Here is a 25154-nt window from a genome sequence, read left to right on the forward strand (position 1 = left end):
GCTGTATCCATGCTTTATGCTATTTTATATTAACGACAATTCAGTTTGTTCATATGGAAAATGATAATAGTTTTTTTTATATAATTCTACCTCGAATTTGTGGGTGGAAAGGATCTTCTGTTTCAGTTATTAAGGAAATTTAAAATGGCCGACGTCACCCATTTTGAAATATTATTGAAATTAATTATTTAATTATTATTGTAATAAAATTGATTTAAATATTGATTAAATTCTTTTATAACTTTGTCTATGTGACTTCCGTAAAGGGGAGAACCGGAGGAAGTAATTTTACCTACATAACTCAAGAATGGTTTGACTGATTTTAATCAAACCATAATTAAATAAAAGCTTCCATTAATCATAACAAAATGTGTTTTAAAAATTTCTTTTTTTTGTTTATTAGATAGTTAGTTAGTTTTCCTGGTTATAAATAAATTTTCATTTCATTTTTTATATTATTTTTTTTTATAAAAAATCAGGAAAATATTTAAAAATTCTTTCAACCTAAAAACAAAGAAAAAATTTAATTATATTCTCAACTAACAAATTAAATTCCAACACATGGTTAATGTACCCACAATTTTGTAAGGAAAAGCCTCCCACATAACGAGTGTACGTTATCAAGGGGCTTTCCCAATGTATGTGGGTGGGTGGGCTGTTGGGAAATTCGAGGCGAGGGTGAAAGTTGCCAAAAGCCCCCGGGAGAGCGTGGTAGGGGGAGCCCTTAGCAGCCCTAGATACACCCTTTTTGCGCTCGACAGAGGGGTGCTGACAGTGTAGCTTAGCTGGTCGATGCTGAAAAGGACATTTTAGACCATTATCATGCGCACTGGTGACCCATATCCTCTTCCATCGAGAGAACATCGCACACACACCTAAATTTTTCCTTATAGAGCTGGAATTTTCTGTGCGGTTTCAAGAAGAATCTCAAAAATGCACCATCTGGCCCAAAAGTGGGGCCAATTCACACCCAACTTGGTTCGAAGGGGGCTGCAGCGGGGAGATGCCTTTTTCCGTGATTTTCGCGAGCAGGTGGCAAAAAGCAGGGGCCGAAAATTGGTTGTGAAAACACGGATGGGGGATTCTGTTGCTGCGCCAAGAAGTGCCAAGAGCCAACAAAAGGGAAAAAAAGGTAAACGCCATACTTGTGGGAAATGTGATTCAATGGGGTGGAAATTTATTTTTTTCTTTGGAAGTTTATAAAAGAAAAATTTTATCGTGTCATTGTTCGTTACAAAAGTTAAACAAGAAAATAGATAAGAAATGAAAGAAAAATGGAAATTTTTTTTTATAGGTAGTTTTGGGAAAATTCTTAAATATTTTTTTTTAAATCGTGAGGTGTTTCGCATGAAATTTAAATGAAAATTGCCCTCGTTTTTGAAGCTTTCCACACAATTTTTATCAGTTTTATTCAAACTTTTCATTTTTGTTTATTTTCATGTAATAAAAAATACAAATCATTATCTTATTAATGAAAATTCTTGGTTTAACCCATAAAGTAAAATATCAGTTAAATAAAATAAAAAAAAATCAATAGTTTCAATGCATTGCTTTATTTCTCAGATTTTTTATTAAACAGGATGCATATAAATTATGATCATGGTAATGGTGTTATCAAACAAAACTTCATGGTATCACTGCATGTCTGTTCATCATTGCAGCAGTTGTTAAATACGGTAAAGCAGCAACCAGGATATTTAAAAATTCTATTTTCAATCAAATTCGAGCATATGATGTTCAAAAGTGGAACTAAAAGCAGACAGGCTTGACCTACTACTCCATCCAGCATTGCAACTGCCATGAAGACAACGACGATGAAGCTCCAAAAACTTGGCTGCATTGTGCTGAATTAACTGCGGATAATATGTTTTTAAATAAAAGATTTTTTGAAATAAGTTTAAGGAAAAAAATGGAAGACTGGTTAATGAGACTTATTACACGCAAGATCCAAACTCTTGAAATTTTCGAACTGTTACATGAAAAAAAAAATAAAATGTTGAGCATAAAGTGTTTGAAGCTTTTTTTTTTGCTAACGTGGTAAGACTGAGTAATTTTCTGAAAGTTTTTCTGGGTTTCTTACCAATTTTAGAAAATATTAATTTATTCCAAATGCAATCGAACTTTACATAAATCACTCATTAACTTAGCCTTAGCTTAAAGTGCTACAATTTACGAATTTGTCTCTATAGTGATAAAGTTACTACAGTGTTCAAGAACAGCGCCTGATAAACTGTCTTACACAATAGGAATTCATCTATTTATACCAACTCACAACAGTTCATTGTAAGGCACACGGGTGAGTCAGAAACAGATAGGTTTAAAATATATTAAATCACGAAAAGCATTAAATTCTGTTCTGAAAAAAAAATCAATTAAAAAATAAATTTCAGAAAATACTCCACGAATAAAGTTCTTAAAAAAAATACTTTAAAAAAAATGTCACGAAATCGTGAAGAGTAAAGAAAATTGAAAAGGATTCGAATTCGTATCTAGGTGCCTATGAAGCTTCTCATCAACTTTTTATTTTCTTTTAAATGAAAATTTAAAGAAAAAAGTATTCAATTAATCATTTCTTTATTTTCCTTAAATTTTTCATTAAACAGGATAAGTTTCATTATTTGCGATCATTAGTACATTTTGTAACCAAACAAGTCTCAATGAAAAGACTGCAAGCCGCCTGACTATTGCAGCAGTTGGTCAAAGCAATTAAACAACAACTTGCACTTTCAAACACTTTAAATGTAGCCAAAAGCGGGCAAACTATGGGGAAAATTACGTTGGTTGCAAGTAGTTGACATTGTCCGATTACTCCATCCAGCATTGCAATTGCCGCGAAGACAACGGCGATGAAGACGATAAAACGTAGCTGCATTATTGTTGATTTAACTGCGGGTAGTTTTTGTAAATGTTTAAAAACCTACAAGAAAATTTACGGAAAAAAGTATACATAGTAAGTCGAAGAAAATCTCTAAGATGGTTAAGTTTCTGACTTTCGAACTTCAATAGCTTCTACATGAGGAAATTCTACACAAAGCGCCTTAACCTTTAGTCTGTTAACACTGATTTTTTTCTGGTATTTTTAGGAAATATCGAAAATATAATCCAGATGGAAGTATTCTTTAGCTTTACCTTTATAGTTTGGAAGAACACAAAATACACTTATTTGTCTCAACCGCACAGTGGCTAAAGTCTAGAAACAACGACTGATAAACTGTGTTCTAGAATGGGAAGTATCCATCTATTTATACAAATTCATAACTCATTGCTAAATAAGCAAATCAGTTAGAACCAAAGGAATAGATAAAAATTTGTAATCACGATTAACTTTAAATTATGATTAAAAAAAAAAATATATTTTTTAGTATAATTACATTTTATTGACTTCTTTATAAAGCTATTCAAACAAAATGTCACGACATCGTAAAAAGTCAAAAGAAGGCAAAGAATTTGTATTTTCATATAACTGTATGATTTTCACGCTTTTCATTCGTATACTTTCAATGTAATGCAAATAAAAATCTAGATTTTCCTTTTCTTTTGAATGAAAATAAAATAAAAATTCAATAATGCATTTCTTTATTAGCTGTGATTCTTTCGAAGAAAAGAATAGCACAGCTTCTGTGTACACTCTAAAATCGAAAGTTGTCAGATCGGGCTCAAACTTGGGATGAGCACGAATTAGGGTCCCTACATTCCAAAAAACGTATGCTCCAAAAAACTTTTCCGGCCGGCCGTCCGGCCGTCCGTCCGGCCGTAGTATAAGGCTTAATAACAAGAGAACGGTAATAGATAGAGACTTGCGGTCAACGGCAAAGTTCATATATCGGGTGGAAGAAATCCGATTATGAGGTCAAATCTAACCCCCCACCCCCGCGACCGCCATTTTGAATAACCCCCAAATTTTGTTTTCGCTATATCTCAGCCCTTGTAATATCTAAAAATCTGAAATTTTTATATGTTGTAGGGGCCATCAAGACCTTTCCAACGATACCTCATTTTCGAAAATCGGTTAAGCCGTTTAGTCAATATGGCCGCCACAATTTTTCATCGAAAATCGGCCATAACTCGAGAACGGCTTGACCGATTTTGATCAACTCAGGCTCAAATGAAAGCTCTCAGCAAGCCCTACAACTTTCTAGAACATCCAAAGTTTCAAAAGTGACTGCTAAAAGGCCAAAAATCAAAAACAAAATTTTCGATTAGTTTTCGATGAATATCTCGAAAACTGTACGATAGATTTGGATAAAATTTCAGTATGTCATAGTTGACTATATTATCCAGCTCCATGCCAAAAATGAAGAAAATCTATGTCGCCGTTCTCGAGATATAGCCTTTCAAAGTTGGCATGTCATATCTCGGGTTCTACAAGTCCGATTTTGATCAACTCAAGCGCAAATGAAAGGTTTCGTGAAACCCTATAAATGTCTAGAACATTGCAACTTCGAGAAATGACCGCAAGAGGCGCTAAAATCAAAAACAAAATTTTTGAAAATTTTAAACTCGAACTTTTCGAAAACTAAATCATAAATTTTGATTAAACTTCAGAATATTATAGCTTATATCAAGACCTTTCCAACGATAGCTCATTTAAGAAAATCTATCGAGCCGTTTCTGAGATATAGCGCTCTGAAGTTAGCATATAATATTTTGGCTCCAACTAATCTGATTTTGAGCAGATCTTATTATGTGAGCTTTTGTAGTAAATGAATGTTGAAATTTTAAATAAATATAAGTGTATGAACAAATACTAGTATATATAGGTATCCTGCGCCCCGCGAAGCGGGGCGCCTTATATATACATATATAAGTATATAGATACATAAAAATGCAAAATAGAATTCAAACATTTTGGCGCCCCGCGAAGCGGGGCGCTTTATATATACATATAAAGCATATAAATGTAAATGCAAAGTAAAATATAACGGTAAAATATATATAGCAGTATAGTATAGATTAATAAGAAAAGGGAATGTACATGGTAAGTTTCACTTACGGGCTGTGATTCTTCCTTCAGAGGCCAAGTTAAATATATGTAAATGCAAAGTTTAATAGATAGCTGAAGAGTATGGATTATTAAGAAAAGGGAATGTACTGGTAAGTTTCACTTACGGGCTGTGATTCTTCCTTCAGAGGTCAGTCCAAGTATGATATTTGATGAAGATTGTGGTGAAATGTGGCAGAAAATTCAAGTGTGTCATAAATTGGGGGTGCAAACTCTGGGGAAGGATGACTCGCGCCAGGAATCACAGCCAATGCGCGAGTTAGCCTTCCCCAGAGTTTGCCACCCCCAATTTATGACACACTTGAATTTTCTGCCACATTTCACCACAATCTTCATCAAATATCATACTTGGACTGACCTCTGAAGGAAGAATCACAGCCCGTAAGTGAAACTTATTTTTCAGAGTTTTTCAATAAACAGGATGGTTTTCATACATTGTCTTCAAGCACATGGAGTTCCCAAGCAATTCTGGATGTCAGTACTGCATGTCTGCACATTATTGCAGCAGTTGGTCAAGGTGGTTACACAACAAGGTACATCTCTAAAAAGATTATTTGAAGCCAAACTCTGGCATAAAATAGGATAAGCTGGAGTTGCAAGGGAACAGAATTGACCTTCTACTCCATCTAGCATTGCAACTGCCACGAAGACAACTGCGATGAAGACGATAAAACGTAGCGACATTCTTGTTGTATTAACTGTGGATATTTTTTTAACAAAGAAAAAAATAAAGAAATTTAGCTTCTTTTAGCTTCATATTAATTTTTAAAAATATCGAAAATGTAATCCAGACGGCTGTTTTTTAAAGACTTACCTTTGTAGTTTGGAAGTACGGCAATTCACTAATTTGTCTACAGAGTTTAGAACAGGGACAGCTAAACTGTGTTCTACAACGGAAAATATTCATCTATTTATACCAGTTCACAACTCATTGGTAAGCATACAGTTGAGTTAGAAACAGATAACATATAGTACAGTTGGCAAAAAAATCCAAATCACGAAAAACATTAAATTTTATTCTAAACATTGTTTCAAGGAATTATCTGACAAAGAGAGCTGTCTAGATAATAGATCACGAAATCGTGATTAGAAAAATAAATGTTTAGGTATTTGTACATATGATTTTATTACTCTTTTGTAAATTTAAGAAAAATAATACTTTTTTTTTCTATTTAACCCATATTTGTCCACTATACTCACCCAGAATACTATTTTCTTTGTTGTCGTGCATAAAAATAGCATAAAAAGTTTTTATTTTAAATCAATTTAAATGGAATTGGATAAAGAAAGAGTTTTAGAACTTTTTATGCAAAATTTTAAGAATTTTGAGAAATAATTCTCTTTTTTGGATAGTTTTAAAATCGGGAAAATTTTTACAAACTTCTAGGCAAATCTGAGTTAAAATTACATTCGTATGTATGGCTAAATATATAAAAATATAATATACACGAGACATAGCAACTAAAATAAAACTTAAAATATTATTAGGGGAGACCGGGGTTAAAAAAGTCACTTAAGGGTTTAGAAAAAGTTGAAAATATCATATTTCCCAAACAAATAAAACGAAATGTATAGCTCATTTCTTTAGGAAATTTACTACCCTACAACTCTTTCTCAGATCATTTTGTTCTATTTAGCTAGGAAATATGATATTTTAAGCTTTTTCCAAACCCTTAAGTGACTTTATTAGCCCCGGTCTCCCCTACAAACTAAAATTTAACTTGATAGTTGCAAAATTACGTCTATTTTAACTTTGCTGTTGCTAAACTACGACGTCGTAATATTAGCGATACACAGAAGTCTTTGACATCGCATTTTTTTTTGACAGTATAAATATAAAAGTATTTTCAATTGTAAAGCACAGTTTAGCCGTCGTTCCCAGATACTACGTACTATCATCCAAAAGTGTTTTTTACCTGATTTATCAAAGGTAAGTAATTTTAAAAAAATGTGAAAGTGCTTCAATGCTAAGAGTTAGTTCCGTAATAAACATTCATTTTTTTACAATTTGACATTTGTTGAGATTTTTTAGTATTCTTTGAAAAGTAGTGAACAAACTTTTTCCTTTAATCATTTTTTTTTAATGTATTCCGATTAAAGAATTTTCAAGGACTAAATCCAAATAAAAGAAAATCTATTGAAATTGTTTTGAAAGTCTTTCAAATTGTTTGAAAAAAAATTAAGAAAATATTTTGAATCTAACTGACCTCTTTCTAATCTAAAATTATTTTTGAAAATTCCTTTTATTTACAGAATTTTGCACTTAAATTCCACGAAATGCTGCCACGTTTTGGGATCTTCGTCGTTGTTGCTTTCGTGACATTTGCAATGCTACATGGAGTAGCAAGTCAATGTCTACTTGCTCCAATATTAAACATAATCAACCCTATTTGCGATGGTTTAGGTGGTGCTGTTAGTGAGAGTTGTTGTAAAACTGCGTTGAATAAATGTTGCGTTAATCCATTGACATGCAGTACAGAGATCAGAAAATGCGTAGCAGATGTAGAATGCTAATGAGCACTATTTAAAAAATTTAAAATTTTTCCTGTTTGCTAAATAAAATTTCTGGGAAATAAAGAGAGCATAAATAAAAAAAATGTATATATATTCTGAATTCAAAAAATCCTCCCAAATACAATATCAGTGGAATTCCATTTATGCGAGATTTAATGGTTGAGAGCATAAAATTCACCATAGCTGTGCTCTTGGCTGGAAATGGCTATGAACGATATCAGGGCGTCTTGGTATACTCGGTGTGTAGTTTGCGTTGTGTGTAGTTTCAGTCGAAATCTTGCCACCTAACCAAAAGCACACACTCGAGAGTACTCCACCACTTGAACGCTCTGCAAAGACTTTTATTAGGAGCCACACACATCATGGCTTGGCAGCATAAGTCAGGAGGAAGCATCCACCCACGAGGGATGATTTTCTCATTTCTCCTCCTTGTTGGCAAATGGGGCACGGTCCCCAGTGTTTAGTGATTTTTTTCTTTTCTTTCCTATCCTGTGTGCAGATGTGAGGCAGCAGCAGATTTTTTTTTAACAAGAGTTCTTGCTAATCTTTGGACGACAAGTAAGTGGATTTAATTTGATGTTGAACCTTCCTCTTTTTTTTCCCTACCACCTCTGACCCAACCCCAGAAGGAGAAAAAAATATTTAAAAAAAAAGTGCCACCCCACCTCATTCCCGTGTACGGATAGAGGCCACACATTGAGCATTCTGCGTGCCCATTAAGGCTGTACACTGCGAGAAATGCGCGCGGAATTTCAACCCCCTTCGTTGTATTCTTACGCGCAACCCCTGAGCGCGCCCTCCTTCCCATCCATATTGGAGTTGATCAATCACAAATCCCTTTCATCATCATTGCCGAAAGGTTTCGGGCGAATGGGATGGGGGCTGCCACGGTGAGTTTTGCCACCTCAGGGCCATTTGCTGTGCTATATACGTGTTCTATGTAGTCGGAGCAACCCTCTCCTGGGTGAAAGGGGGTGCCAATGTTGGAAGCATACAAACCCACCCTGTGAGGCTGTATTCGTGGCTCTGTGGCGCTCTCTCTCGCACGCATTTCGCGTGGAACCAGTTTGTCGTCTTGAGCGCATGACCGGAATTTCATTCCCATATGAAATCATCTTGGACGGTTTTTTTTTCCTCTTCATTCCTACCAACCTCTCGCACCCCGTCTCGCTCGCACCAATGTGCCAGGGTACGCGTGCGAATGGGACGGTGCGAGGGGAGAGGCACACAAGAGAGTGCTTGACACTCTTGGGCCCACTTTCATGGCCGCACCCTGTACAGAGCGCGACGTTCCCTCGGAGCTGGGTGTCTCTGCTGCTGCCTTTGCCTGTCGAAATCGCACTTTTTCACGCGAACAAACTTCGCCCTTCCGCCCCCCGACTGAGGGAAAAAAGGGCAAAAAATCCCATCTATTTGTGGTGTAACATTTACTACGTGTGTGTGCAATATGAGTGTGTCATACGTGGGTCACAAACTTATTTTTCTCACAGTGTTAAAAAAAATCAGTCAAAGAAATCCGTGTGTAGGTGGAAAAATGAAGATAAGCCACCTTTGTGATTTAACAGGCTGAAAAAATCATATTGAACTTGTAAGTTTTTCCTATATATTACATACCTAAATGTACGGTGAAAGCTTAAAGTAAATTATTTATCCAGATTGTTAAAAAGAAAAGAATCTGCAGAGAAGATTCTTAATAATTACTGAAAAAATCATTTGCTTTATTTTATGTGTTTAATACAGATTCTCACTGCGGAAAAAAAAAGAAAAATAATTTTCCACTGAAAATAATTAAATTCTGAACCTAAATTCGTTTAGAATTCAAACTATGGTTTCATTAACATAAATTCTAGCTTAGAGGATAATTAAATCTAGAATTTTTTAATCAATATAATTTTATTTTTCAATGTTTAAATCCTTTTAAAATTTAATTCGTATTTAACTATTGAGAATAAGTTTTTTTTTTTAAATTAATTTTTAGTTAAAAATATTGCGATTTTAAAGATATCTTTAGGCCAATTTATAAGGCAGTTTGTTTGTTTTCAATTTATTAAAATCTAAGAAAATTGAAAAAAAAATTATTTATGATTATAAAGAACGTAAAAAACTTAAAAGCTTTTTATGAAATAAATAAAAAATTAATTGTAAAAAATTCTTACATATTTATTTTAAAAAAATATCCTAATTATTTAAAAAAGATCTTCTTTTATAAAGCTTTTGTGTTACTCTCTTGTTCGTTAAATGAGTTTAAACTCCATAATTAATTATCCATCTAGGCCCTACTTTTCATTTTATTTAATTTAGCTAGAAAATATATTTCTGGAGATATTAAACATTTAAAAAGAAAAATTTAAAAGGAAATAATTATGAATGTTCTATCTTTTTCCAATAAATATTTTTACAAAATATTTTTCTTGCAATTCTCTTATAAGAAATAGCTAATAATTGAATTTTTAGAACGTTTTTAACCCTGGTTAACTTCTTATTTTGCTGTATATCTGAGATCAACGAAAATCATGAACTTATCAAGGTTAAAAATTCTGCCAAAAAAAGAAAAAGAAATCAATTTAAAAAAAATCCCTCAAAGATAATAAATCTTGCCTTAAATTTTTAATAAACAAACCAATTTCTTAATTGCAAAAGGTATTTCGATATTATTCAAGTCACAACCGCAACTACTTTACGACTTTGCACATCCCATAGGCTTGAAGAAATATACCTACATTTATTAGATATATATGTTTAGAAGTTCAATCCGATGGAACCACACGCGGAGTTACATTTCCGGGGGATTTTATGGGTACTTCGTGCTTCGGATATGAGAAATGGCATTAAGATTGTGTGTAGGGCCCTTTCTCAGAGAGGATTTCTTTGCGCGAGACAAAAGTGACCCACAATGGACGCATTCGTTTTGGCCCAATTGGATGCTCAAATTGACTTCCGTCGCCACGATGTGCGGGCCCATTTTCGAGATGCCCACTCTTTGCCATCTTCCAAACAGCAACACACAATTAAATTCCATAAATTTCCCAGGCCAAGTCCCCCCTCCGGAGGAAGGCCAACGGATGGCTTTTTAGAAATTATCGCATTTTGAGAATGAAAAATTTTTATGAGAGACCGTACGGTGCTTTCTGGGATGGAAATTTCGGGGCGACCTGGCTAAGCAATGGACGCGAGAAGAAATGCGCGAAAGAGGCGCATTAGACTGTCTTTGGTGAATAATTTCTCCATTAAATTCCGTTTTTCATCTGAAATTAATGCAAATTGCTCTTAATTGATATACCAGAATGGCTCAAGAGTGTCCAGCAGGAGTGCTGGTGGACGTGGAAGGCCCTTACGCGCACAAGAGCCTCTCAATCGCCCTCAATTCTTCGTTTTTTTTTCAACATTATTGCTCATGCGATAGAAAAGTGGGTGAGGGGGTTAGAAATTTTTAACCCATTGCCCAAGGAGAATTGTTTTCCCCCTTCGTTGTACTGAAAAAAAAACAGAAGGCTGAAAAAAATGAGAGAAAATCACCCAGAACAGGCGAGATTGCATGCAATGGTGAGCTTGTACGATGTTTTTGCGCCATCATCATCGCTCACACCATTTAATCCGCACTTATTGAGTTCTTGTTGCACTCCTGTGAGCAAAGTGCAAGAGATGAAATTGACGCGCGAAAAATGCAGTGGGGCAGCAAATTTACAGGCAGTAACACACCAAACAAGGCATAGAGAAGAAAACAACAACCAATGTACACCACATACACGGAAAATCTGCGCCCCGTTAGCTACCTTATACACGATGGAAAACAACGAGGGCCGCCCGGGGGGCGAGGTAGAAAAATTATTAAGTATATTAATAAAAAAAAAACATTGCGATATGCACACGAGACGAGAGCACATGATTATTGATATAATTGCCCTCGAACACATTCTGCAAAAATTGTAATTAAATATAAAATAATTTTTAGCTTGACTGCGCACTCGTGAAAATTTCCATAAAAAAAACACGCGGAGAAAATCCTCACCCGCGCCCCTCTGCGCTCTTCATTTTGCCCCAGGTGCGATGTTTGCCAGCAACACTTGTGGTCAAGAAGAACAAACATATTGAGGAGAGCCCCCAACATGAGCCTAACTTTGTGCTCAAAGAGGCACACGGCAGACCTTCCGTGCAATCGCCGCATTTTTGTTCCACTCCCCGCGTGTGGAAAAAGTACGCGCCACTGATGGTGTGTGCCCTTCTTGGGCACACAACAGCACGCAATAAACATGTGGAGTGTGGGTGGTGGGGCTACTTAACCCTCTCGACGATACATATGCGGTGACACAGAAAACAACACGCGAAATCAACGGTGACACCATGAACGAAAAATCAATGCATGTCACAGAAAAAACCTAATTTGCCACCCCTTGAATGAATCAAAATGCACTGAAAGAAGATAAAGATGAGCTACAAATCAAAATTAAAATTACATTAGAGTCTCGCAGTAGGACACCTTTATTTTTATAGTTTTGGTCGTTATTTGAATTAGGACGAAAGTACAACACTGATAAAGATGAAAATGGTGATAAATAAAAAATTCATTTAAGGTGTTTGGAAAATCATTTAGAAAATCTACATAATTAGACTTCCGGACTTTTAAATATAAACTTCCGGAATAAGAAATAAGCAAAAATATGTTAGAAACTAGATTCTTTCATGAGAAATTCCTTCTTAAACCTATGGAATTTAATCTCTAACTCTTCCCACTAATAAAAGGACATTTTTATGTTTCATATAACGAATTAAGCTCTTAAATTGCATCCCCACTGTAATATATATTTCACTTTAATGATCAAAAATGTTTTTATTGATGAAAATTAAATAAGAAATATAAACATAATAAGCTTTTTTATTACCTACCTACCTTCTTATTTATTTTTTTCTTTTAAATAAAAACTTCAAATTAAGAACTTTCTTTTGAAATTTATACCCTATTGTATATAGAAGCCTCCCATTAACACCTTCTGCTATGTAATAAAAAATATCTAATAAGCATATAGCGCCTTTTTTAGAGCTTAATAATTACTTTGAAATTTAAATTTTTGCATCAATCGCATATAATATTTTTTTATTTAGTGAAAACATAATTCATTTTTTTTCGGGAGAATGGAACATAAATTCAAAGTCTCCCCGCTATAGTTCATTGTCCGATTGAGTCAAGAGCTAATTTGAATTTTAACATCGCGAGATTTTTTTTTAAATATATAAATATTAATTAAACAATAGCGCGAAAAAAGCTCCGTTATGATTTATGCTTATTGCCGCCAGATTGAATACGTCATTGAATTTTGTTAGCAAAATGAAGTAGAAAAAATTAAAATCAAGTGATTTTTTTTTTAATTTACGACAACGGGGTTTTTTCTTTTTTTTTTTTTCATAGGAAAAAGGGCGAAAGTGGTGGAAGAATAGACATAATATTTTTTTATGTTCATTGGACGACAATTTGTAATTCGGGTGTCGTAAAATAAAAGCATAAAAGCGAAACGAGAGACATTTTAACGAGGATGCTTCAGTAGCATTTTCGGTGTGTTTTGAAGGCGAAAATTCCAACGAAATGAGTTGGTCATGGTCCTTTCTATACCTACCTATAGGGCACGAGGTTGCGAATTAGATGTTTGTGCAGAATTTTGCTAAAAAAAAGGAGATGCAATTTTCGGAATTCCCTTCGCATTGTGGAAAATTGTCCTTCTTGCTGTGAAAGTGGGTACTTCATGTACGATGGGGTAACACTCCTAAAAAGCTATAAAAGTGGCATTTCGTGTTCCATTGCCTTATAATTACAGCAATAAATATTGATCAAATATTGAGGCAATATTGTACAGAGAGAGTTTGTGAGAAGAAGAAAAATTCCATGACTTTGAGGAAAAATTTTTATTGTGTTTGAGTTGATTTTTAGAGCAATAGAGGAAGCAAAAAAAAGTGGTGCAGCCATGAGTTGAAATTATCATAATCAATAGATCACGCATGTTGGGGCCAGCGATGGGGCCTTAATGCGAGCGCAAAAAGAAGGTCACCAAGGCCACAAATAATAGTTTAGAGAAGATCTTTGGAGCTCCTCTTTTCGATAGATTTGCTGGCATATCTATACAGAGTTTGGTGGTGAAGGATGAAAAATGAGTTCCAATTGAAAAAATAAATATAACACCTTCGATTTTAACTCTCTTGCGCGTTAACTTCTCCATCATATTCCCAATGAAGGAGAAAAAAAAAACTCGCGCGCACGGTACATCTGCTAAAATGGTGTTCAAACAGAGGCTGGTGAGCTGGGGCGTACAGAGAGGTGTAGAAAAAAAATAAAAAAGACACGAAATTTAATGTCAATATTGCATGGTGTACGTTGGCTCTTAGCTCGAGCCACACACTTGGTGATAATTGCGCCAGAGTTGCACGAAATCTCGTGGAAATATCGATTTTTCTCATTTAAATTTTCCGCACAACACGCTAGAAACCCTCTTCCCCTCCCCTCTCCACCCATTTGTGTGCCACCACCGACTTTTATGCTTTTTCATTAATAATTTCCTCATCATTAATATTTATTTCCCTACAATTTTCCCCCATATTCCATCCCCCAGACACCCTCTCCCCTTGAATGTATTTTCCCAAGGTTCGTCTTTATTTAAACATCCCATCACTTGTGGCCCTTTCGGCTCACAATCACAGATGTTTTCCACACACACACACATTTTTCTTTTTGCTCCTTTTTTGCTACCCATGGAAAATGGGTGGAGATTTCAATCTTGCAAAATAGGGCAAAAATCGACGAGGGTTGAAATTCAATCGTAAATTAGAATTTTTGTCTCAAACGACCAACCCCGCAAGGCAGAAAAATTCGACTTTCCATCGTGTTTGGCCATTTTCTCCCAAACTGCTAAATCAACCCTTTTCTTGTTCACCCCCCACGCCCATCGAGAGCTGCAAAAAAAACTATCCCATTCGCATGAATGACCACTTGGCTGCTGGGCGTTGGGGAGGGGGGCTAGAGGGAGCTATACGTGGTGGAAGGAGAGTCCGCAGGATGTGAAGAGCCTGAGAAACAGTAGCTCTGATCACAGAGGGTGGGAAAAGGGGGGGGCGGCAAACGCCCAACATTGGGGGTCTTGCATTGCAGGACCAATCGACACAGCTCCCGGACGAATGGCTCACTTCATTTTACGACGTTGTACCGACCAAAGAGAGATAAAGTGAAGCTTATGCCAAAGCTCTAATCATGTACCCAAGTTGAGGACGGAGCTTTATGGCGACTGCCACAACGCCCAAGACCCCACACACACACCCTTTTGCCAACCAATTCCGCAAATTTATTCACGATCCGGAAGCTGGAGTGGAATTTTCCTCAAATAGCTGAAGAAATTTCATCTATTTTCCTTTATATTTTCTTTAGTCGAGGAATTAGTTGAGAAGATGGAGTAGATTTTAATCAAAGAACTTTCCCATTTTCTTACTCGCATTTTTATTTGGAATAAAATGCCAAAGGGACGCTTATTTTACCTGATGAAGGAAATTGGGAAAACCCGAAATTTTGTTAAGAAAGGAAGAAAAATGTAGGTAATAAATATTATGTAAAGGATTTATTTTAAAGTAGTTTGGGAAAATCAATGAAAAACATTTTGAGGTTTCCTGAAAATTTCGTAAAAAGTATGGGTTTTCCTTAAGCTTTAGTAAAAATAATTTTAAAATTAATTTTAAATTAAATTGTTTTTAAGATTCGATTTTTCTTCATTATTTCCTTCGTAAAATCTCAATTTTCTCTTGAGAAGAAAATTATCTAGAAATCGAGAATAAAAATTTTATTTAGTCTTTAGTATCGACAGAGCTTTGAAGCATCTTTGCAGCTGAATAATCTGAAATTTTAGTTTTTGTGTTTCCCATATTGTTGCCCCAGCTGCTACATTCTTGCACTACCAAACATAAAAATTATTTATAATAACAGCAAAAGTTAATATTTTCTTTAACAAAAAATACTTATTAGACTAAACATGCGAAAATTTTTAAAAGAGAGTCTAATTCAAGCCATTCTCCCCACTTAAATTATCGTAAATTGCATGGAAAATGTCTAAAATGAAAACTACTGAATTTAAAATACGAAAAAATGCATTTTCTACACAAATATTCATTGAAAAAGTATTAAAGATCGACGTACGATTTCTCCAGACATATTTTTTGCAATCATTTCCCCGTGGAAACTTTGCAAGAGATGGAGCACTAAAAATGCGCTCGTAAAAGTATATCAATGAAAGTCATTCAGAGCTTGAGGTTTTTTTTTGACGTGTCAAGCTAAATCTTTAATCGATTTGGTTGTGCGAGAGAGGGGAGAGAAGTCACACGGAAAGTCACTTAAATTCCAACCGGATGGTGGTGCAACGAAGCTCTAAATCTCTCGCGCGATATTCCCTTAAAATGTTGGAAACTTCATCTTGGCTTTTGGGTTGAGATTAGCTTCTTTTTGGGAGAAGAATTCTCCCGAAGTGATTTACTCTTGTGATTCATATATAGGAGAAACGGCGGATCTGGGAAGAATTTCTAGCGCGGATGTGGACAAAAAATGGCTAGAAATGGTCGTTTTATAAAATTCAGGTTTTGCTCTTTAGTCGTTCGCTTCTTCCTTTTCTTCTTCTCATATATATGTAGCACAAGATTGAGGTGGTTGTCTTCGTCGTTTTTTTTTCTTTGGGTAGATAAAATGGGCGAACTATAGGTAGGTAGAATAATATATAAATTTTGGGATTTGGAATAGATCGATAGAAGTGAAGGAGAAATATGGCAGGGAGACGACATCATCTGCATGGTGTATGTATGCGTAGAGAGAAGCCATTTAATTCAAAATGCAATCCCCCTCCTGATAATCTCTCCGGAGGCCCCTTCCCGCCTCAACCTCCCCGGCTTTTCTCGTGCCTTTTGGGAAAATGGGTGAGCGCACACATCCCCGTGTGCTCTCTGCGTGTAAATTCCCTCTACTGTGTATATAGCTTGAAAATTGGCCGGGGGTGCGGGGAATTGGATGGAGGGAAAATGGTGTGTGGTGGTGCCTTGGCAATAAGCCCCGAGGGGAATTTGAAAGCCTCATAGTCGGAGCTCACACAAATCCACAAGACAATGATGGTTGCTTTTTACACAGGGAAAGAGTCCCAGCATTATGCTATAGATATGCGCCAGGAGTGCGAGAGAGATGAACCATCTTGCGCCATAATTGTGGAATTGATTTTGGGAGAGACTTGTTCCTTTCGCTTCCTTTTCTTTTTCCCTTCATCATCATCGACCTCTTCATCTCTTGCCGATTTTCTCGTCCGTTTCTGACCGAAAAAAAAATTCATCTTTTGGCCTTCGAAGGGCGTTTGCAGAAGAAAAATCTCCCTGATGAATAGAGAATTTCTCAGCTATTGGATTTTTTTTCATGGAGCAAAATCTTGGCGATTTATGATTTGCATCCATGGCCAGAGGAAGTGGCGTGTGTGATGTAGAAAATTGTGTAGAAAAATCATAAAAATAGTAATGGGTTGTAAAAAATTGAATTTGCATTTTTATGGTCGATAAGTAGTGATAAAGAGCTGCTTGAGATTTAAACATATTGTCGAAGAAATTATTATGAACTCTCCAGTTAAATTGGAGAAAATTTTTCTATTCACTTTTGTTGCGTAAATTGGTAAAACAATTTTTTAGCGAATATATTACATCGAAACTTACTTTTAGAAGAATGTATATTCTTTTTAACAAATTAATTTACTTTTCTTCTCGAAGAATAAATTTGATTTGCATCTAAACCGTAAGAAATATTCGTTAGGAGATGAATGATAAAAAAATTCCCTAATTTGTAACCGAATAAGTTCATTCAACCAAAGCTTTCGACTCAAACACAATATTCTAAAATACTTCGTCTACCTTTCTGGCAAGGCAAAAACAGGTAGAAAATATATATTGGAATATATAGTGAGAGCCGACAAGTTCCTGTTATTTAAATTTAAACCAAATGGGATTACATCTAAGCATGTTCAACTCGTCTCGTCAAATTTTCCCATAAATCCCCGGGAGATTTGGTGACAAAAATTAATTGGATACACGTGAAAAGTTGGGTGTATGTTTTGGGTGAATCTCATGGGGATAATCCTCTTGAGATTTGCCTAAAGAGGGTGGATAATCCACTCACATAAATCTCAAGGAGTCCCATCATCCTTTTGAGCTCCCATTTTCACTCCGAGTCCTCCTGCTGCGTGGGAGACTCTGCTGTTTTGTGTGTGTGCCAAGAGTTCTCCTCCTGATGGCCCTGATGAAGAGCTGAGTGCTAAAGGTGCCAAATGGTGGAAGGAGGGTCGATTTGACGCGATTTAAGGGATTGAACTTTTGGCAATTTGCCTCAAAATGTCAATGAGATGTGCCTGTGCCCTCCTCTTGGTATTCAATATGGAAGTTTAATTGGTGGGAAGAAAAGCCAATGGCGGAAGTTTAATTGAATTATCCCCCCAAAGTATGGTGCCAGAGAATTCCTCCTCTAGAAGTGATCCACTTTACTCTGTGATTGCCACATAGGCAGAGAGTGGGAGCGGGATGGGGTGTCCCGTAGTCATTCATCTTGCAATTAGCAATTTTGCAAGAGAAGAGGAAGCTACAAACAAATGTAAGATGTTGTGGAATGTGTGCCACACTAAGCACGTCTTTTCTTCTTCTCCCTTTTGCAGCTTCTTCGCTCCTCACAGCTGATCTACCCTCAACCACATCCCGCGCCTAGATGGGTGCCCACCTGGGGCTGCTGTGTGGCTCTCCTTGGGCTCCTCGTGCACTGGGCAACAACACGGTGACACAGCATAAATCCGCCTCTGTTCAACCGGCTCGCTAATTGTGTCAACTACCAATGTATGGTCAGAGTCTTGCACCCAGCAACAAGCACACCATGAATGGGATGATGATCTGCCAGCATCGCATCAATTTGGAAGACTCTGTGCGTACGATCAGCCTCTGATTCTTTCACCACGTCGTTTTTTTTCTCTCTCCCATCTTCCATTTCTCCTCACTTCCCCCCTCGTGCCACAGATGGTCAGATCGCTGGAACTTTCTGATAAGTATACAGACTCCACACACAAAAAAAACCCATTCCGGGCTCATAAATCCAAAAAAATCCCCTCCTGCCTTAGCATAAAACATAAGAAGAGAAGAACCTCTGAGAGGAAAATGTAGCGCCATTAATTGAACAGGCCATTTGAAATTTAAATTTGTGAATTTAAAATTTGATGGCACTTTTCCACGCTAAAAAGAGAAAGACACGGTGGCTATTTTTAGCCAAAAAAAAAAGCCAAATCTCCTAAATTAGCTCCAAATTCATCTCAATATAGAGAGAAGACAACTCCTCCCAAAAATCTATCTCATCCTCCATCTTCTCTTTGCAATGTGAATTAATGAGATTTCAGTGGCACACAATAATTTCACACACAAACTTGTCATCCCAATATTTGAGCCACTCTCTTTGCCTGACATTTTCATCCACACATAACACCAAAAGGAGGGGAAATTCAATTGCTGTGAGCAAACATCACCAAGGGGAAGAATATTGCATGATGCGGTGTACCCGCGGTGTGCCAAAAACGCAATAAGGCAGTTCAAAGACCTTCCTGGCCTCGATTTTCTTCTTTTTCTTTCCTTCTAATTTATACACTAAGATATTTGATTATTTAATTTTTTACGTGGTCGGTATTTTATTACGCGTTTAACCTAGAAAATCTCAATAGGAATTAGATAGTTTTTTTTTTGGGTGATTTATTCATTTTTAATCTCATTTTGACATTCTTATTGCCAATGGATTTCTTTTTTTTTATAAGTTTTCTTACAGAAAGAAAAAAGATTTGCATAAAAAAGATAAAAGGTATAATCTCAAATTTTATTGATATTTTTTGAAAGGTTTATTTGGTTTATTTCAAAGTTATGAATGAATAAAAAAAATATTCAAAAATTTGGAAAGATTAGAAAAGAGACTTAAAAGTCTTTTGAAGATTTATACTCGTGGTTTCAATTTTTTTTTAAATTTCATTTTTTCTAAATTAAAATTAAAATATGGAATATTCAAAGGATTTTCGTTAAAATTTCTTGAGATTTCTTAAGTAAATTTTTGTGCAAAATTAAATCCTTTAAGTTTTAAATTTTGAGAAATTCACCGTCAAACTTATTCAGCTAAAATTCGAACTTTCCCTTTAACATTTAAATATTCTTATCATGTCTAATCACTTTTATAAGAACTTCAGTTAAAACACAAATTACTCTTTAAAATGTCTCGCACCGAAGTACTTGTTAAATATTCTGTTTTATTTTTCTGTTAAAATGTTTTTTTTTTTCATTAATCAATTCAACAATTTTAAACCAAAATTTTTTTAAGAGTAAATAGAAATTATATATCTTCTACATACCTACATATATAGCACATGGTGTACAATTCCCATGGAAGAGTAATTTTCCCTTATTTTCTCCTTGTTGGGAGAAGGAGAGAAAAAGTCATCTTTCAGCAAATCGAAGCTTCTGGAAGCTTTTTCACCCGGGCGGGGTGGTGAAAGCCAAGGCAAAGGGGGAGGCAAAATATTGACAAACCACCCCCCATAGGAGCTGCGCCATCATCCCCTGAGCACATTTTGCTTCTTCAGCGGGAGCATGGGGGGAAAAATAGCGCACAGGAAAATCTCTTGTACAACTTTTCTCCTTCATATCTAATCTTTGTTCTTTTGCTCTGGGAATCTTTATGGCTTCTTTTTTTTTCACTTCTTCCTCCTTCTCTGGCGCGGCGCAAAAAATAATAAATATCTTGTAGCTACGGGGGGTGTGGGGGTTCTTGGCACAGCATCTCCCTGGCATCTGCGGGATTGGAATTTTCCTGAGTGTGGAGGAATAGGGGTGGGATACCCATGGGGCTGCTTGATGAAATTTGATGGAAAAGTCTCAAATGATGTCATCGCAGAAGCGGTTTTTCTACGCGCCATGGCTGGGTTTTTTTTTCTACATAAATTACACCAGACATCGACAGATGTTCGAGACATTAAAAACCCCACATTGCATTTCTTTATGACCCTATGGATTTTCGAGGGCATTTTGAGTTGTGTTACGGGCAAAGAGTCCTCCTGTGAGTTCCCGAGAACTCTCCGTAACGTTGCTTCCTCTATGGGTAGGTTTTCAGGTACAATTCGGGGACTAGTTGTGTGTGTAAAAATTCTTCTCTTTTCCCCTGAAATGAATTTTATGAGGCATACAATTAAATTTATTGTCCAAATGGCAATACCCTGAGCCCAAGGAGGACTTTCACAACCTTTTTCTCACTAAGCACCCGAAAATTTCGAAATGTGCTCAATGGTGGAAATTCTGTCGTTTTGTTCAACACAACTTCCCGCCGATGAATGTTTGGGAAGGAATTAACGTATTTTATTTTTTTTTTCAGCGAAGGGGGATAACTTTCTCTCAACAAACTTCCCTCGAAATGCTCGGGGTTACTTTTTTTCGTTCTCAATGTCCTCACCCTCTTTTTTTCGGGTATGAATTCTTTTTGCTGCGGAAGCCTCGAAATGAGACGACACTCACACAGGCAATTGTCGAAGATGCCTCTTATAGGGGGTGTCACCCCGATGTGGAAAGGGGCGCGCGCGATTTCACGATGATGGCAGAATGAAGGGAGAAATGCTTGAGCCATTGAAGAAATTTCCTCGTAGATTTTTCATGAGTCGTTTGAGATAAATTCTTGTGGAAATGATAAAGTTTTTTTTTGTGAGCCCACAGAGTGGGTTCCCCGCATCAAACATCTGCACTAATTATTCCACCCCTTTGGAGCATCCTCCCAACCCACATTTTCCCTCAAATCCATCTCCCAAGGGCATCACAATGAAGAAGAAGCACAAATGTCCTCTTCCCGCTCCCAATGCGCCTTTGTCTTGTAGATTGTCGTCGAGTTTTGTTCTACATCTACCCTGTAGATCCGAATTTGTTTGAAATTTCGCGACAAATTCGGTTCTAGAGAGGTTTGTGTGGTGCATATTTCAGCAACAACACCCAAATCGACGGCATTCAGCGAAATCTACAAAATAGTTCGTGTGAGTGAGAAAAAAATAAAGGCGTAGAGCGAAACTTAATCCCTGGCACAGTAAATCCAATGGCAATCATGTCCCGTACCCCACAAATAAATTGATTCGGGCGGATTTCCGCGCGGAAGACCCACCCCAACAGCGCCACAGTCTCCGCAACAAATTTATGCCCCAGCGAGTTCAGGAGGCGCCCAGGAGGAGAGCAAGCACACTAAGTGCTTTCCGCCCCAAAAACCTCCATCCACCTCCTCCCAATCCACCCCCACCCCTTAAGCCACCCCCTTGTGTTTCAGATTCTGTGTGCAACTCTCCATGCTATGTATGTATGTACATAGTGAAGGATGTAGCCTAGGGGCGAACAAGCTGGTACATTTAACTAAAGTACTTTTCTCCTTTTATTTTTTATTTTAAACAGTGTGTGGATTTAGAGATTTATTTGAGTAATTTTTCTAGATTAAAATAGCGAGTTATCGAAATAAAATAAAGGACATTATGCATGAATGTGTTAAATAATTGTCTAAAATTTAGAGAAACGATACGACTGTAAATCCTTAATTAAATAATTAATTTATAACTTGTACATAGAGTCCCTGATAGAGTCCTTTATATTTTTTTAAAAGTCAAACAATTTTAAACTTTAATTAATTTCAGTAAAATGTAGTTTAGCAAAATAAATTAAATCCATTTCTGTGGGTCCTGTGCCATTAAAATCTAGAATATGGGAACATAGTTGTGGGCGTTGTTAGTTTATCAAAATGACGTTCATTTTAACATTAAATGAAATCAATTTCCTCGATTTATTTTATGCTACGTTCACAATATTCCGTATTTAATGTATTTAAAGCAGTTTTATTCCCCTACATTTCATACTGATTTCAAATTTTCCTATCTCTTTTTGCAATCTGCACTGAATTTAAAATGAATTTTATATGTGAAATTGGTTCTATAATAGTATCCATTTATAATACGTAAAACGATATAATACAGAATTTAATAGATAAAATGGAATAAAAATATTTTTTTTAAAGAAATTATTTTGAAACTTATTAGTTAGAAATTAGTTAGAAAACTTTAAGAGAAAGACTTAAAAGGTTTTATATGTAGATTTACAATACTTTTTAAAGGACATTGGTCAATTTAATCATTTATTTTACGATTTTGAATTGATTTATAATGTCAAATCCTTTAATATAAGAACTAATTTCTGTTGAATTATAAAATATTTAATAAATTTCTGATTTGTTATACTAGTTATACTAAAATATTTTGTAGGGCTTTCCTGCTTAAAAAAATTAATATAAAACTTTAAATAGTTTTAGTAGTTTAACACAGATTCGCTAAAAAAAAAGAAATTATTGAAATTTTCACAAAGAATAATTTTAAAATCGTTAAAAAACTTAATTTTCAACCAAAATTCTTGTAATTTTGCACAAGAATCTCTAAAACTCTTCCTGTAACCGCTGTAACCGAATTCATTTCATTTTTATGAAAATATTTTTTTTAATATCATTTTAAGCCAATTTTAAGTCATTAAAGAAAGCTTTTTGGGCGAATTCTAGAACCTCTTGAAAACCCTTCGATGACCTATTTCATATCAGATTTAGTAAAGAACATAAAAAAATCTAGAACGGGATATTTAGAACATCCAAACAAATTTATCAAAAACAACAAAATTGGGCTTCCTAGAGAAAAATCTCCTCCCAGGTGTTTTGAAGAAGAAACACTCAAAGGCTGGAAATGGATTAATCAAAAATTGATGAATTCCTGACTTTCTTCTTGCCGTTGAAAATTTATCTTTTAAAACCTTCATAAATAAATGAGATTTCCTTTAATAATTTAATCCCATTTTTAAAATTCAACAATTTTCCGAATAATTCATAACAAAGTTTGTTTTTATTCCACCCACAGAAACTCATTTTAATTTAAAATTTAATCACGTTTAATAAAATCCAGGCTAATTTTTTTGTTAATTTTGTTATCTCCAAAATCCACAGAAAAAAAAGTACAAATAATCCCGCACCTCGAAATCTTCCACCAAACCACCAGTATTGTGTGCCTTTTAGAGAGAGAACTTTCAGAAGCAATTAAGAGTTTTGATAAGTAAAAGCAAAGTTTTGTTCTTCATCTAATTTTGCAAACACACACTCGCACACACACAAATATATGTACATAGATGGAAAAGCAGGAGTATGATGTTAAAACCCTAATTAAGCAAGTTCCCAGCTCTGCCATTTAGCTACCCCTCGCACAAAGTGAGACCTCCAATAATTATCCACCCACCCTCCCACGGCAACCACCCCCGTGTGTACACACATATATACCAGTACTACCAACACCCCCCCCCCTGGGGAAACTCACCCCCTTGTGTGTGTTTTAGTTTATTCTCTGTGGAGAGGAAAATGCATGAAAATTGTAGAACAGGAGCACACACACCAGGGCGGCGGGCCAGCATCCCCGGGGGGTGGCGAGGTCGGGCCCAGGGATACGAATGGGTGGTACCCAGTCCTTCGAAGACGACGCTCAGCCTCAAATGGACGCGATGCTGACATGCGTACTTCGACGCCTCTCACCGACATTGCCACCGCGCGCTCTCTTCGTGCGCCCGTAATTATTGAAGTGATGATTTATATGCAAATGCGCAAAATGGTATTCACACCACTAACATTTTCCTCATCTCTCGTTTCTTTTTTTTTTTCATCATTCCTCCTCATGCTGGCTTTTCAATTTTCCAGGATTCTCTTTGCCAACAAACTCACACACCGAAGAGAACAATGGGCGTTTTGGTGAACACCGAGGATGGCAACTGAAAGGAGGATTTATTGCATTTATCCATGCTGAAATTTATCTCTTTTGCTGTGTAATGAAAATTTCTCTCATTCACTGATTTGTATGGATTTTTTATGCATTCATTTATTTAATTAAATATTAATTGAAAGTCAAAATTATGTGGCTTTGTTGGAATTTTCATGCAACATTTTTCTGTGGAAATAAATTTTCCTTTTTGGATGGGGGCTTTTCAGTTTAATATATATAGGTGTGCTATCCCATGTAACATTTTGTGACCACCAGAGAGCTGATTTGGTCGCAAACGTTCTGCCGACGTAACCTTTACGTCGCCTTGTTACCAATCGATGTGGTAGCGGCTGCGACGTCGCTGTTACGAAACCTTTACGTCACAAAAATTACCATGAAAACATTTTTGTGCAAATTGTACAAAATATTCACATTTCTAATGCAATTTTTCTTGTAAAAATCATAAAATGAGAAAATATGAATTACCAATACAAATTATCCTCAAACATACTTCAATAATTTAGTTTTTTATCAAAATAGAACATTTGGTCATTTTTGCGACTAATTTGGTAATCTTGTGACGTCGTGAACAAATGGTAGGCATAACGTCGCAATATGGTCACGCGCAACGTCGCCGTGACCACACTCTCAATGACCTATCGTTACCTTGCAAAAACCGACTAAATATTTAATTATTTCATCAAATAACCTGCTAGATCTTCATTTTATAGAAGAGCAAAGACAATACAATGCATTGGTTGGCATAAAAATGATAAATTATG

General features: G+C 35.9%; 2 long non-coding RNA genes across 2 annotated transcripts; one reads left to right on the top strand and one right to left on the bottom strand.

The window, feature by feature from the left end:
* Nucleotides 1-2557: 2557 nt before the first annotated feature.
* On the bottom strand, nucleotides 2558-3208 carry LOC129787873 (uncharacterized). The gene is made up of 2 exons (XR_008750268.1): nucleotides 3130-3208; nucleotides 2558-2917 (listed from the first exon to the last, which is right to left on the bottom strand). It is a non-coding gene; the product is annotated as an uncharacterized LOC129787873 (long non-coding RNA).
* A 4577-nt stretch (nucleotides 3209-7785) lies between these two features.
* Nucleotides 7786-19896, top strand: LOC129787874 (uncharacterized). The gene is made up of 2 exons (XR_008750269.1): nucleotides 7786-8074; nucleotides 18211-19896. It is a non-coding gene; the product is annotated as an uncharacterized LOC129787874 (long non-coding RNA).
* The last annotated feature ends 5258 nt before the right edge of the window (nucleotides 19897-25154 follow it).

The sequence above is a fragment of the Lutzomyia longipalpis genome, chromosome 1 (genome assembly GCF_024334085.1).
Source record: "Lutzomyia longipalpis isolate SR_M1_2022 chromosome 1, ASM2433408v1".
NCBI classification, from domain to species: domain Eukaryota; kingdom Metazoa; phylum Arthropoda; class Insecta; order Diptera; family Psychodidae; genus Lutzomyia; species Lutzomyia longipalpis.